This window comes from Oncorhynchus mykiss, chromosome 28 (assembly GCF_057628025.1).
Source record: "Oncorhynchus mykiss isolate SJ-2025 chromosome 28, ASM5762802v1, whole genome shotgun sequence".
NCBI lineage: Eukaryota > Metazoa > Chordata > Actinopteri > Salmoniformes > Salmonidae > Oncorhynchus > Oncorhynchus mykiss.
Window position 1 is genome coordinate 8,027,838 of NC_143049.1, and position 15,088 is coordinate 8,042,925.

At 42.8% G+C, this 15,088-nt stretch overlaps 1 protein-coding gene across 1 annotated transcript in view; it reads left to right on the plus strand.

Annotated features, from left to right (window-relative positions):
* The first annotated feature begins 958 nt into the window (after nt 1-958).
* Nucleotides 959-15,088, plus strand: part of LOC110508413 (leucine-rich repeat and immunoglobulin-like domain-containing nogo receptor-interacting protein 3) — a 61,978-nt gene continuing 47,848 nt past the window's right edge. Inside the window, exon 1 of the mRNA XM_021588929.3 lies at nt 959-1,730. The gene's annotated coding sequence lies outside the window, so the exon portion shown is untranslated. The remainder of the gene's footprint in view (nt 1,731-15,088) is intronic.

Genomic DNA, 15,088 nt, shown 5'->3' on the forward strand with positions numbered 1-15,088 from the left:
GTGTGCATGTGATGAGAGGGGTGTGTGTGGTTACGTGTTTGTGAGCATGTATCGGTGTGTGTGTGAGTGTGCATGTACATGCACGTTCATGTGTGTGTTTGTGTGTGTGTGTATTAGCTGGGCAGCAGGTGTTCCTTGGCCTTGGACTCCGGTGAGGTTATTGAGATGCCAGACCCTTGGCCTCTAGATCAAGGGCCACACTTCTCCTTTCCTGTGATGAGCTCTTAACTGACTTTAAGGGCATGCAGGAAGTCTGGGTGTGTGGGTATGTGCCAAAGAGTGTGTGTGTGTGTGTGTGTCTTGGGGGTATGTGTGTGGGGGGGGGGGGGTGTATGTGTGTGTCTTTGCCTGAACCCAGCTGGCTGATGATTTTATCCACTCTGACAGGGCAGAAGGACAGAACAATAAAAATGTATATTTTCTCTCTCCATCTCTTCCTTCCTCTATCTCTCTCTCTTCATCTCTCTATGAGGCATAATCCATCTGATTTAACAAATTGCCACAAAAACATACTCATCCATATTTCACAGGCAGGTCTGTGTGAATCTCATAGAAAGTACACTGGCTCTCTACGGGTGGAACAGTGATATGAAATGATTGTGAGTGTGTGCTAGCTCCGTCCACGCTCCATTGACAATGAGGGGAGTTGTTCATAGTAACAAATAAAAAATCTGTTTCACTGTTCAACGTGTTTGCTCATCATTATTGGACACAATCATTCCCAATAATCCCCAGTCCCTGGCTACACAGTATTCCCAACATAATTTCCAATCGACAAATAACGATATACTGTAAATCCTCCCCTCTCTCTTTCTGTCTGCCAATTTGCCTTTCTGTTTCCCGCTCCATTTTTTCTCTATCTCGCTTCTCTCTCTTTTTTTCCTCTGTCTTTCTGTCTCTCTCTCCCGCTCCCTCTCTCAAACATGTGATTGGTTGACATTTATGACATGTGTGTTTTACAATGTGCCAAATACAGACCAGTTGAAATCCTCTATTCTCTCCCTCTGCGTTTTTGTTCAAGTCCAGCTCTTGCTAGAGGATCCCTAAGCCCTGAGCCTGGTGACAGAGCCAATTGTGAATCCAAACAGCCTGAGCAGCAGACAGAGAGGGAGAGAGAGAGACAGAGAGGAGAGAGAGAGAGAGAGAGAGAGACAGAGAAAGAGAGAGAGACGCTCACACTGATAGAGACACACGCTGTGAAAGAGGCAGAAGCAACAGCTACAGCAACAGAGCCAACATGCTCCCTCTCTCATACACACACAAACACACACATAGAGAACCAGACCCATGCCAGGGGAGACGGTGAGCACACACCCACACTGAGGAGCACTTTCTCTGGGGAGTAGATCTCACAGACCCCCCTCCACCTGGTTCTCTGGGACTTATTTTTGAATAACAAGGAGCTGAGAAAAAAGGTGTTTGTCTGTTTGTTTGCAAAATACACTAACCGGGAAGAGTGGCAGAACGAGAGAGCAAAGAAAAGAGGGATGAGTGGCGTGTTTGGCACAGCTGCTGATGCCAGGGGCTGAGGGAGAGAGGGAGGCTGACGAAGAGAGAGAGGAGGGATCTGAAGACCTGAGGATTGGAGGAGAGGAAGACTGGCACATGAAGAGCTGATCAAACTTATGGACAGAGAGGTGATAGGGACACAGTACCGGGAAACACACACACACGGACACACACACACGCACAACAATGACGAGGGAACAAAGTCCACGCTTCAGTCCTGGGTGAGTTAACTTCTACTGAGCCAAACACACACACACACACTCATAATACACACACACACACACACACACAGATGCAATCACATACTTGCACATACGCACTCATACACACAGATGTATACGCACACTGAGAATAAATTCCTGTCGGTGTGTCATCATGAGGACCTCTTCCAACCCTGACCCTGTCTCCTCACTCACATATCTCCAGGGTTAAGAGAGCGAGATCAGATCAGAGAGGGAGAAAGGAGTGTGCTTGTTTACCTGTGGATGAATGTGAGCGAGTGTTTACCTGGAGCTTACCTTGACAATCATCCAATAATAGTGGATGATTGTCTGCAGTGGATTGGTTTGGTAGCTGTATTGTATCCAGGCAGATAAGTGATTGATAGCCGACTGTATATGGAATTGGTATAGTTGGGTTTGTAGCTCAACCCTCTGTCATAAATTCTGTTATTCCAGCAGCAGCATTTCATAACAGATTTCATAGGCTGTCTTGATTATGTAAACACATAAATCCTGTAGCGTAACGCTTGTCAAATTTCATGTAGCACTTTTTGAAAATGAAGTATACCCATGGGTACACTATAAAAGAGTGTTTGTAGGGTAAACGTTGGGTTGCTATAGCATTGTCTCTGGCTGTATTTGCATTCTCTGTCTATTGCACTGTATTAGCCCTTTAATGGAAATGCGGTCAAGCTGTAATGCTGTTTGCTCCATTGGGTCAGCACGTTATAATGAATATATGGTAGGCTTTAGTAGTGAGGCTTGAATTCCAAGCATTTTTATATGTATATCATTACAAAGCCACCTGTAATTACATTCCTTTCCTGCAGATTCTGTCCAGCCCTGGTAATAACATGATAATAATCTAGTATTCACCACGGTGGTTACATGTATTTTTGTATTTTGTGGTCAAACAACAATATCGGCTTACTGTGTTTTGGGGCAGAGGCAACACTAACTATGGCTGGCTTGGTGGCTGCCAACAACCTCTATACTGACCGTGTTATGTCAGCTGTCGTAACCTGGCATAAGTGATCATGATCATCTTTTGGTACACATTGTGAAGAGCTCTTCTTTGTCTACACCCATTCAGCATCGTTCACACCGTCTTAAGCCTTAGCCCCGCCCATCTCTGTAAGGATTCACGTGAGGCCATGTGCTAACAGTGAGTACGGTAGTGTACTAAACAAAGATTTCAAGACTAAAGGCTGTTTTATACGACGTCTATCGACATGTCTGTAGCTATTTATTTTGTATTTATTTGTATTTATTTAACCTTTAACCTAAACAAATTCTTATTTACAATGACGGCCTTCCCTATGCAGTTGTTGCAGTGATGTCATGAACTTGTTGTTGTCGTAATGAAAAAGTATATACACAAAAACAACAGGCTGCATGACATCAGCAAGTATAAGCAACTTTCTAAACAATGTTCTGGTTAGTTTCTAGCTTGTTAAGCCATATTAAGCCAGTTCAAATAACGACCATATCATATAGCTGACAAAGTCTTAACCTTAGATCATTTGTCTTCATTATTACAGGAAAATAAACTCACAACAAGATCATTATTACAAGTTAATGGCGAGCTAATTACAGAAAATAGCTTACGGTTTTGAGTGTGAAAAACTAAAATCAGGGAGTTCTACCGGAGAATTTTAGAATTTGAACTAAAGTTCTATCCTAATTTGACTTTGGTGCAGGTCATGTTGTTCTTCACATTACCATCTCTGGGAAACACACACTATATCAAATAAAATCTAAGTTTATTCATCACATGCACAGGATACAGACGGTGTAAACTTGTACAGTGAAATGGTTACTTGCATAATGGAGTCTTTTGTTTAGACATCTAGCTAGCTAAAAAATTAACCATAATCCCAAATCATAATGTTACTAACCTTCATGAATCTACAGGTAGCTAACCAACTAGGTTCAATGCTAGCTAGCTAGCTAACATTAGGCTATTACCAGAAATGCAAATGGCTCTGAGATACAAATAATATTTCTACACAGATTGTAATATTAGCTAGCGAACCATCCAGCAAATGTTAGCTAGCTAACAGTACACTTTAACCTGCAATGAAAACAAATTTCTGATCAAATTAGAAACTTATAATATCTGAAAATGTAGCTAGCTAGACTATTACCTGTATACATGGATGAACGCTTCTCCCTCTCTGTCATGGATGTCATGATTGCCCTTAGTTTGAAGATGCAAACCGGAGACAGGCATTTTATACAATAGCCTTCTGTGCTTTCTTTTCAACTCCCTCTGCATTTGCAATCACGCCTGAATTTTCTCCAGCTTCTCAGCTATCATACTCTGGTTCCACCGGGCACTCCACTGATTTCAAAACTCGGTCCTCAAGAAAGTGGAGAGCCTTAGCAACACTTTTGCAGTTCTTCTTCAAATGCCTCTCCTGTGAAGGAGTGACAAGCGAAGTATGGCTAGTGTCCTGAAATGAGTCACTGTTACAATGCATTCGGAAAGTATTCAGACCCCTTGACTTTTTTCACATTTTGTTTCGTTACAGCCTTATTGTGTAATTGATTGAATAATATTTTTATCTACACACAATATCTCATAATGACAAAGTGAAAAAGGGTTTTAGAAATACCTTATTTACATAAATATTTATACCCTTTTCTATTAAAGATGGTGCCGACGGAGATGGTCGCCTCGCTTCTAGTCCTCAAGAAAGTATTTTTATGTATTATTTCTTACATTGAAAATGTAAGAATGTTATTACATACAGCCGGGAAGAACTATTGGATATCAGAGCGACGACATTTTACCAACATTACAACCAGGAATACGACTTTCCTGAAGTGGATCCTTTGTTCGCACCACCACCCAGGACATTGGATCTGATTCCAGAGGCCAACCCAAAACAACGTCGCTGCAGAAGAGGTAGACGGAGCGGCCTCCTGGTCAGACTTCGAAGGTGTGCACACCACCCACCACTTCCGATTATATTACTCGCCAATATCCAGTCTCTAGATAACACGGTACACTCAATTAGGGCAAAGGTTGCTTTCAGAGAGACTTCCAGGATTATAACATTCTCTGTTTCACAGAAACATGGCTCTTTCGGAACATGTTGTTGGAGCCACCGGGATTCTTTATGCGTCGCGCCGACAGAAATAAACATCTCTTTGCGAAGAAGAAGGGCCGGATGTATGCTTCATGATTAACGACTCATGGTATAATCGTAACAACATACAGGAACTCAAGTCCTTTTGTTCACCTGACCTAGAATTCCTTACAATCAAATGCCGACCAGAATTCTCATTGGTTATTATCACAGCCATGTATATCCCTCCTCAAGTCGATACAACAACGGCCCTCAAGGAACTTCACTGGACTCTATGCAAACTGGAAACCATATATCCCGAGGCAGCATTTATTGTAGCTGTGCATTTTAACAAAGCAAATTTGAGAAGGCTACCTAAATTCCAACAGCATATTGATTGTAGCACTCATGCTACACTCATACAATGGATCACTGCTACTCTAACTTCCGCGATGCATACAAAGCCCTCGCCCACCCTTCCTTTTGAAAATCCGACCACGACTCCATTTTGCTCCTACCATCCTATAGGCAAAAACTCAAACAGGATGTACCCGTGACTAGAATTTATCAACACTGGCCTGACCAATCGACCAATCCACAAGTCACTTTAAAAATGCCACTTTTATAATGTTTACAAATCGTGCATTACTTATCTCATATGTATATACTGTATTGGGGCGGCAGGGTAGCCTAGTGGTTAGAGTGTTGGACTAGTAACCGGAAGGTTGCAAATTCAAACCCCCGAGCTGACAAGATACAAATCTGTCGTTCTGCCCCTGAACAGTTAACCCACTGTTCCTAGGCCGTCATTGAAAATAAGAATTTGTTCTTAACTGACTTGCCTAGTTAAATAAAGGTAAAATTCTATACCATCCATTGCATCTTGCCTATGTCGCTCGTTCATTGCTCATCCATATATTTATATGTACATATTCTTATTCCATCCCTTTACTTAGAGTTGTGTGTTGTTGTGGAATTGTTAGATTACTTGTTAGATATTATTGCACTGTCGGTACTAGAAGTACAAGCATTTCGCTACAGTCACATTAACATCTGCTCACCATGTGTATATGACACATAAAATCAGATTTTATTTTATTTGAGACTCAAAACTGAGCCCAGGTGCTTCTTGTTTCCACTGATCATCCTTGAGATGTTTCTACAACTTGATCTGAGTCCACCTGTGGTAAATTCTATTGATTGGACATGATTTGGAAAGGCACATACCTGTCTATAGAAGGTCCCACAGTTAACAGCGCATGTCAGAGCAAAATCCAAGCCATGAGGTTGAAGGAAATGTCCATAGAGCTCCAAGACCGTATTGTGTCCAGGCACAGATCTGGGGATCAGGGGAGAAGGGCCTTGGTCAGGGAGGTGACCAAGAACCCGATGGTCACTCTGACAGAGCTCCAGAGTTCCTCTATGGAGATGGGAGAATCTTCCAGAAGGACGACCATTTCTGCAGCACTCCACCGATCAGGCCTTTATGGTAGAGTGGCCAGATGGAAGCCACTCCTTGGTAAAAGGCACATGACAGCCTGCTTGAAGTTTGCCAAAAGACACCTAAAGGACTCTCAGACCATGAGAAATAACATTCTCTGGTCTGATGAAACCAAGATTGAACTCTTTGTCCTGAATGCAAAGTGTCAGGTCTGGAGGAAATCTGGCACCATCCCTACGGTGAACCATGGTGGTGGCAGCATCATGCTGTCGGGATGTTTTTTTAACGGCAGGGACTGGGAGACTAGTCAGGATCAAGGCAAAGATGAATGTAGTAAAGTACAGAGAGATCCTTGATGAAAACCTCCTCCAGAGCGCCCAGGACCTCAGACTGTGGTTAAGGTTCACTTTCCAACAAGACAATGAGCCTAAGCACACAGCCAAGACAACATTGGAGAGGCTTCGGGGCAAGTCTCTGAGTGTCCTTGAGTGGCCCAGCCAGAGCCCGGACTTGAACCCAATCGAACATCTCTGGAGAGACCTAAAAATAGCTGTGAACCTGACAGAGCTTGAGAGGATCTGCAGAAAAGAATGGGAGAAACTCCCCAAATACAGGTGTGCTAAACTTGTAGTGTCATATCCAAGAAGACTCGAGGCTGTAATCGCTGCCTAACGTGCTTCAACAAAGTACTGAGTAAAGGGTCTGTATACTTATGTAAGTGTTATATTTCAGTTTTTGCATTTTTTTTCTTCTAAACACCTGTTTTTCATTTTCATTATGGGGTATTGTGTGTCGATTGATGAGGATCTTTTTGTAATTAATCCATTTTAGAATAAGGCTTGTTACGTGACAAAATGTAGAAAAAGTCAAGGGGTCTGAATACTTTCTGAATGCACTGTATATCACATCATTTTTACTCTACAGCTTTCTCCGTCTCCATCTCTATTCCTTTCCTCCCTCTCTCTCTCTCTCTCTCTGATACATGTGCAAAATACACACATAAACACACACACACCCCTATAATCCCTTTAGTGGAGTTAGCATGAAGGCTGCCTGCTGCTGTTGCTAAGCTTCCCACTGCTAGAGGAATGGTTCAGAGAGACAGAGACTGAGGGAGGAAGATAGAAAATGATGGAGTGGAAAGAGAGATATTAGATAACGATGTAGTGGTGGAAAATGTATGTACAGTATTTAGGTGATAACATAAAGAGATAAAAGGAATGAGGAAAATACTAAAAAGGGAGGAAAATAGAAAATGAACAGAGTAGAAGGTGGGATGAGGAATTTAAATGGGGCAGGACAACGCAAAAGGATGTGAAATGCTTAGCCTCTTCATTGATGGGCAGAGAATAATGATGTCTCTCTGGTTTCAGGGCACAGCAGGGAGATGACAATTTACCCAAACATGGGGAGAGAGGGGGATAGTGAAAGAGAGGGGAGAGGAGTGTAGAGAGAAAGGTGTGATGGTTTTTGCTAACCATGGGGAGAGAGGGAGGGAAAAAAGAGAGGGGAGGGAGGAGAGAGAGGGGTTTTAGCCAACCTGCAGGGACCTCACACATAAACCATCACAGGGAGTTAGGCTTTGGAAGAGGAGAGATGAGAAATAGAGAAGGGGATGCGATAGGAGATAAAGAGAGCGAGAGAAATGAAAAGAAAGAGAGTGTTAGCAGAGTGAAATCCTCTTGTCCATTGTGGTGGTCTCCTCTGTCCCTGGAAGCTGTAAAAACCTCAATGGAGGAAAACGGTCAGAACCATGAAGGGCTGGGAATTTGAAGGGAGGAGAGTGTCTGAAGGTTGCCTAGATAGGGAGGGATAGAGGGAGTGAAGTAAGAGGGGGGAAGGAGGAAAGGGAGGTGGGGGATTAAAAGAGGAAAGGTTTGGAAGAAAGGGGTGTTGAAAGGGTATGTGTGTGTGTGTGTGTTGGGGTGGGAGGGAGGGGCGTTTATGCTTTTGACCTTGAAAAACATTGGTAACCATAGTGAGCATGCTGAGGTTGTCCTCTGTGTTCAGGATTTTACAATTAGCCCACAGAAGGTGACTTCAACACACACACACACACACACACACACACACACACACACGTACACACAATCACATTCTTAGGGTGTGGAAGATTATATAATTAGCCTGGTTGGCATAAAGATGGGAACTGACAGTCTGTCTGATGTGCTAGGGGAGAAGAAGCTATCAGACCCAGGAAGGTCAATTACACACACACACACGTACGCACGCACGCACACACACACACACACACACACACACACACACACACACACACACACACACACACACACACACACACACAGTACCCACACAGCACACACACACAATATGATAATATTTTTTACGATCTCCGTTGGGGTCTCAACTTGCTGTTGAGAGTTAGAGTTGTAGAATAGACTAGGTGCAGTTTTTTCTTCTTATGTCAGTCACTGACTCAATTAGCACATTTCAGCTAAAAAATGTTTACATTGGTAAGTTAGTCTAGCCAGCTATCTAAACTTGTAGTAATCATGGTGGAATTATGGACTGGGGCCCCATTGATTTTGTTAGTCACCCTCACTCAGATATCATATTAACATGGCATTAGTCAGGACAATGTTGCTGGAAATTTGCTTAAAAATGGGCAACATTTATCTGCACCCTATCGCAAAATGTATGGAAATGCAAATTTTCGCATGGGCCCTCAGAAGGTTAGGGCCAATTCTGACTGCATGTGTGGGTATATATGTGGGTACGTAGCCCCTGCAGCCACTGCAGCCTCTCTTGATGAGTGCAGGTTTTTTGTGGCCCCCAACCCCATCAAAGTTGCCTGTCCCTGCTCTATGTGTAACCAGGAGTTAGCCCTCTAGCTATTTTGTTATTGTGTTGGATAACTAGGTCACAATAAAAATAGAGATGGAAGAACAGACTAAACACTCTCTCTCATCTCCCTCTTATTCCATTCGATATACTTTCATTTACTTTCTTGGCTACATTTTCTCAGATGTGACTAGAGAATCGATCACTCCATTTGTCTTTTCTTGTTAATTCAGAGGTTTTCTTGGCTGGTTGTTCTAATCATTGGACATTATAAGATCATTACATCTTTCCAGTATATGGTGGTGGCTGGATAAATTGATGGCTGGATGGCTGACCTGAAACTCTCTGTCAGCCTACACTCAGAAAAAAAGTTTATTTGGCTGTCCCCATAGGAGAACCCTTTTTGATTCCAGGTAAAAAACATTTTGGTTCCAGATAGAACCCTTTTGGGTTCCATGTAGAACCCTCTGTGGAAAAAGGTCTACTTGGAACCCAAAACAGTTCTACTTGGAACCGAACAAGGTTCTTCAAAGGGTTCTCCTATGGCAGGGTTCCCCAACTGGCGGCATGCCAGCCGAATTTGGCCTGCAGGTGGTTTTATTTGTCCCCCCTAAGTTTTCTGAGCAAAATCATTCTTATTCTTTCATTCTAATTTTCATTGTTGGAAAAAAAACTGTAAAAAAAATTCCAGGAAATCAGCTTCTTATTCCATGAATAATATAGAGACGTGATCATAAACAAATGCAAGCAAGGTTGGAAATGATGTTTTATTCCAATATTATATCTGTTTGTGCTTCTTGCTGTCAATTTGCAGTGTACAAATGATTTGTAATTATGTTCCAGCCCCCCAACCATCCACTCAATAAAAAAATCAGCCCGCGTTTGAATCTAGTTGATGATCCCTGTCCTATGGGGACAGCGGAAGAACCCTTTTAGGTTCTAGATAGCACCTTTTTTCCTGAGAGTGTATATTCAGTCTCCAGTAATGTTATCTCACGGCTCATCACCTGTTCACAAAGAGTGAAGAACTCAGCTCATGTCTCTTCGCGTGGTGGTGTTTGGCTGCCTTCCTCTTTCCTCACCACCTGTTCTCTGTAAGTCAGGACTCGTGTTCCTTTGACACATTGAATGCTTAATGTGGGTCAAACTGTTTCACCTGTCTAACTAGGGTGTATGTGTGTGTGTGTGCCCAGCTAACAACAAACATTCCCACAACTTTAGAGAATGTTCCCTTAAGAGTCTTATTAGGTCATTACCTAACATTTTCATTAAAAAAAATATATTATTTACATAAGTATTCAGACCCTTTGCTATGAGATTCGAAATTGAGTTCAGGTGCAACCTTATTCCATTGATCATCCTTGAGATGTTTTTACAATTTTATTGGACATGATTTGGAAAGGCACACACCTGTCTCTATAAGGTCCCACAGTTGACAGTTCATGTCAGAGCAAAAACCAACCCATGAGGTTGAAGGAATTGTCCATAGAGCTCCGAGACAGGATTGTGTCGAGGCGCAGATATGGGGAAGGGTACCAAAACATTTTCGCAGCATTGAAGGTCCCCAAGAACACAGTGGCCTTCATCATTCTTAAACGTAAGAAGTTTGGAATCTCCAAACCAAGCAATCAGGGGAGAAGGGCCTTGGTCTTACTTTTTCACTTTAGCATTATGGGGTATTGTGTGTAGATTGCTGAGGAAAAACATGTATTTAATACATTTTAATACATTTTAGTAACGTAACAAAATGTAGAAAAGATCAACGGGTCTTAATACTTTCTGAAGGCACTTTATCTACCTCAATGTCATTGTACTCCTCCACATCGACTCGGTACTGGTAGCTTGTGTATATAGGCAAGTTATTGTCACTCATTGTGTATTAAATTCTTCTTGTTAAATATGATTTATATTATTTCTCTTTTTTTCTCTCTGTACTGTTGGGAAGGGCCCATAAGTAAGCATTTCAATGTTAGTCTATACCTGTTGTTTACGAAGCATCTGACAAATATAACTTGATTTGATTTGAAACATGTGAAGAACGTTAATATCTTAAGTTCTGAGAACATATTAACCACATTCTATTTCACTTAGAGCCGATTGACACACACAGTACATGCGTCAATCGCACAGTGAAGACATTTTGAATATTAAATAGCTCTCTGTGTGTTTTTTCTAGAGACTTACTGTTTCATATGGTGGCTGCAGCTCAATCCCCTCTTTCCGCCGATATAAGGTTTGAGCCTATTCCCTAATATGGGGCTTGTGAAAACAGCCTTTTCTACACATGAGAGGATCCGGACAAGAACGTAGACACAAAATAGTTGGTAAAACCTAAACCGTGTGAGCTATAAACAAATATGTCACCAATATTGAAAGAGACTCTACAAACAACAATGTCGGTTGTTTGGCTCTTCGACATCCACAAGCTTTATAGCAGTAGTCTAAGCTAACTGTCGCGGACGTCCTCATTTCGAAGAGGTCTTCTCCACAAAACCGACTGTCCAGACCGAACCGTTGGACAAACAAATACACCACATGGCTCGTCGAATATCTCATTCCAAAATCATGGGCATTAATATGGAGTTGGTTCCCGTTTTGCTGCTATAACAGCCTCCACTCTTCAGGAAAGGCTTTCCACTAGATGTTGGACATTTGCTGAGGGGAATTGCTTCCATTCAGCTACAAGATCATTAGTGAGGTCTGGCACTGATGTTGGGCAATTAGTTGGAATGCAGTCGGTTAAGGCCAGTCAAGTTCTTCCACACCGATCTCAACAAACCCTTGCTATATGGATCTCGCTTGACCTAATGAGATTCTTAAGGGAAAGTTCTCTACATTTGTGGGAACGTTTGGTGTTAGATGGATCCTTTCCTCTCACTATTCTCCGCTTCCTTCCTTTCATCTTTCGCCTGTGTGTCTGCGACCTTGAACATATATGTATCTGTGTGTGTAATGTCCTTTTACTGCGTATCCTTATGTGTGTATGTGTGCACGTGTCTGTGTATGTGTGTGTGTGGGGGTGTGTGAAAGTTTGCTCGAACTCTGTCTGTCATTTGTTAAGCCCAGGGTTAGTGATCAGATCAGCAATGCTTTCAGTAAGCTGTGGCAAATTGAAATGTTTTATCAAAATATAGCCTTCGGTCATTTGGATTCATATTTAAAGTGTCCTGGCTGGCTGACGTGGTTGAGATTGTTGTGGTTTTGTAGGAGGAGAGGGGGAGTAGATTTAATTCAATCTTCTGGATTTTCAACTTTTGTGGCTGTGTCTCAGTGTGTGTTTGTATGTTGTTATGCCTTACAGTTAAGACTCTGTCGATGTCACTGTGTGTGTTGGGGGGGGGATGGGGGGGGGGGATGCCATCTGTTGGTCAGGAGAGGAGGGCAGGGCAGAGATGCAACATAATACTAGGGGAAGGCCTCTCATACCAGGGTTTTCTAGTGTATGTGTGTCTAGTTGTATTTCCACACACACACACACACACACTCATGCCTTGTTCCACTCTTTCACACATCCGCATCACAGTTATCGATGTTTACACACACTGTCTTTGTGTTTCCTCTATCCGCTGTTTGCTTGGTGATTTAGCTGTTGACGTTCAACCTTATCCTCTCTCTCTCTATTTTTTCTTTCTCTCTTTCTCTCTGTCTCTCTCACTCTCTCACTCTCTCTCGCTCTCTCGTCCTCTCCCTCCATCCCCCTTTCTGTCAGTAGATGAATGGCTCTTGGAAGACTAGCAGAGCTTAAAGGGGAGTGTTAATCAGTGTTCAATCTCTATGACCTGTCCGCTCTGATACTCTGTGCTCCTTTGGCTTATTAAGTGCAGTCCTGGTACTGCTATAGACATGTTTCTTCCATTACACTTCAGAGGTTCGTTCAGATACCCTTTATCCTCACAATTAGAACCATGCTGTGAGAAAAATGTGGGTATTGTGCACAAATGTTTCAAGTTTCAAAGTTGTATTGTCACATGTACAAGATACCGCAGGTGTAAAACAGTACAGTGAATGCTTAACTTACAAGCTCTTTCCCAACAATGCAGAATGAAAGGTACTAATATGAGTCCATGGTAACGGAAATACGCTGAGTCTAAAACCATTGATTTAACAAACCATAGAACTCCATGCACAAGGACACCTTTTAACAATTTCACATTTACAGGAAGATCTGTGCAGATACAGTGTTTGCGTCTGCACAGTTTCTAAAATAGTTTTTTTTTTACTGTGTAAATTGTTCAAAGTAGTCATTGTGCATCGAGTTGTACAGGATCTTAATTTGAGCAGAGTTTGCTACAGCAGGAAAATAATCCTGCAGCAACGGGAAATTTTAATTATTAATGGCCGTTTTTTTGTTGGTGGTTGATATGTTTGGCATACATTTTAAAGTGAAAAACAGAGTCTCAGCATAATTGCTTTAACGTGGAATTTCCCTATAGATAAGAATAAAAACATAAAATACAAGAGGGGAAAAAAAGAAGAGAAACACAATAATGCAGTTGTATACAGGTCGGTGCCAATACCATAAATCCAATGTGCAGGGGTACTGGAATAATTGAGGTAGGTACAATATGTACATGTAGGTATTTAAACAAGGTTAAAGTGACTAGTAGCAGGATAACTACCAACGATAATGATAATCATAATAATCAACGTAGCAGCAGCGAATGGTAATAGTAGTCACTATAATCACTATGGCAGCATGTGTGGCCTCAGTAGTGAGTGTTTGAGCAGGGGTGCATGAGAGTGTGTGTATGTGGGTATGTGTGTATGCGTGAATGAGAAGAGTGTCCGTGTAGGAGTGTGTGCCTGAATGGTAGAGAGCTATGGATGAGCATAGAGTCAGTGCATGTAGTCAGTGTGGATAATCTGTGGGAGAAGGGTAGCTATTCAACAGTCTTATTGCCTGGGGAAAGAAGCTGTCTCTGAGCCTGTTGGTCCGAGACCCAATACTCCGGTACTGCCTACCGAACGGGAGCAGAGAAAACAGTCCATGGCTCAGGTGGCATGAATGTCTTGGATGGCCGGGAGTTCGCACCCAGTGATGCGCTGGGCCCTCCGCAACACTCTCTGTAGGGCTTTGTGTTTGTGGGCAGAGATACAACCACTGAGGATGCTTTTGATTGTGCACCTGTAAAAGGTCCTGAGGGCCCATACCAAATCTCTTCAGCCTTCTGAGAGGGAAGAGGCATTGTCACGACTGTGCTGGTGTGAGAGGACCATGTTAGGTCCTCAGTGATGTGGACACAGAGGAATTTGAAGCTCTTGACCTACTCCACTGCTGCCCCACCACACTAAAAGGACTCTGACCTCCACCTGTGTCATCATTGTCAGTGATCAGGTGTACCACAGTCATGTCGTCAGCAAACTTAATAATGGAGTTGGAGTCATGCGTGGCCACACAGTTGTGGGTAAACAGGGAGTACAGGAGGGGACTAAGCACACACCCCTATGGGCCTCCATGTTGAGGGTCAGTGTGGCGGAGGTGCTTTTTGCCTACCCTCACCAGTTGCAAAGGGAGGTGTTCAGTTCCAGGGTGCCAAGCTTGTTGATGAGCTTGGAGGGCACTATGGTGTTGAACACTGAGCTGTAGTCGATGAACAGAATTCTCTCTTGTCTGGGTAGGAGCAGTGTGGAGTGCAATTGAGATTGCGTCATATGCGCGGATCTGTTGGGGTGGTATGCTAATTGGAGTGGGTCCAGGATGTCTGTGATGATGGAGTTGATGTGTGCCATGATCAGCATTTCAAAGGACTTCATGATGACATGATTACTGATATGACTGGTACAGAGCAGTAGTCATTGTGGCACATTGCCTTAGAGTTTTTGGGAACAGGAATGATGGTAGTCAGCTTGAAACATGTAGGGATTATAGACTGAGATAAAGTAGAAGTAGAAACTGTCTGTGAAGATGCCAGCGAACTGGTCTGCTCATGCCCTGAGGACGCACACTTGAATAACTTCTGGCCCTGGGGCCCAATAACGATTGTTGACCCGATTAAAGTCTTACTAACGTCAGTCCGAGATCACCCAATCCTCTGGAACAG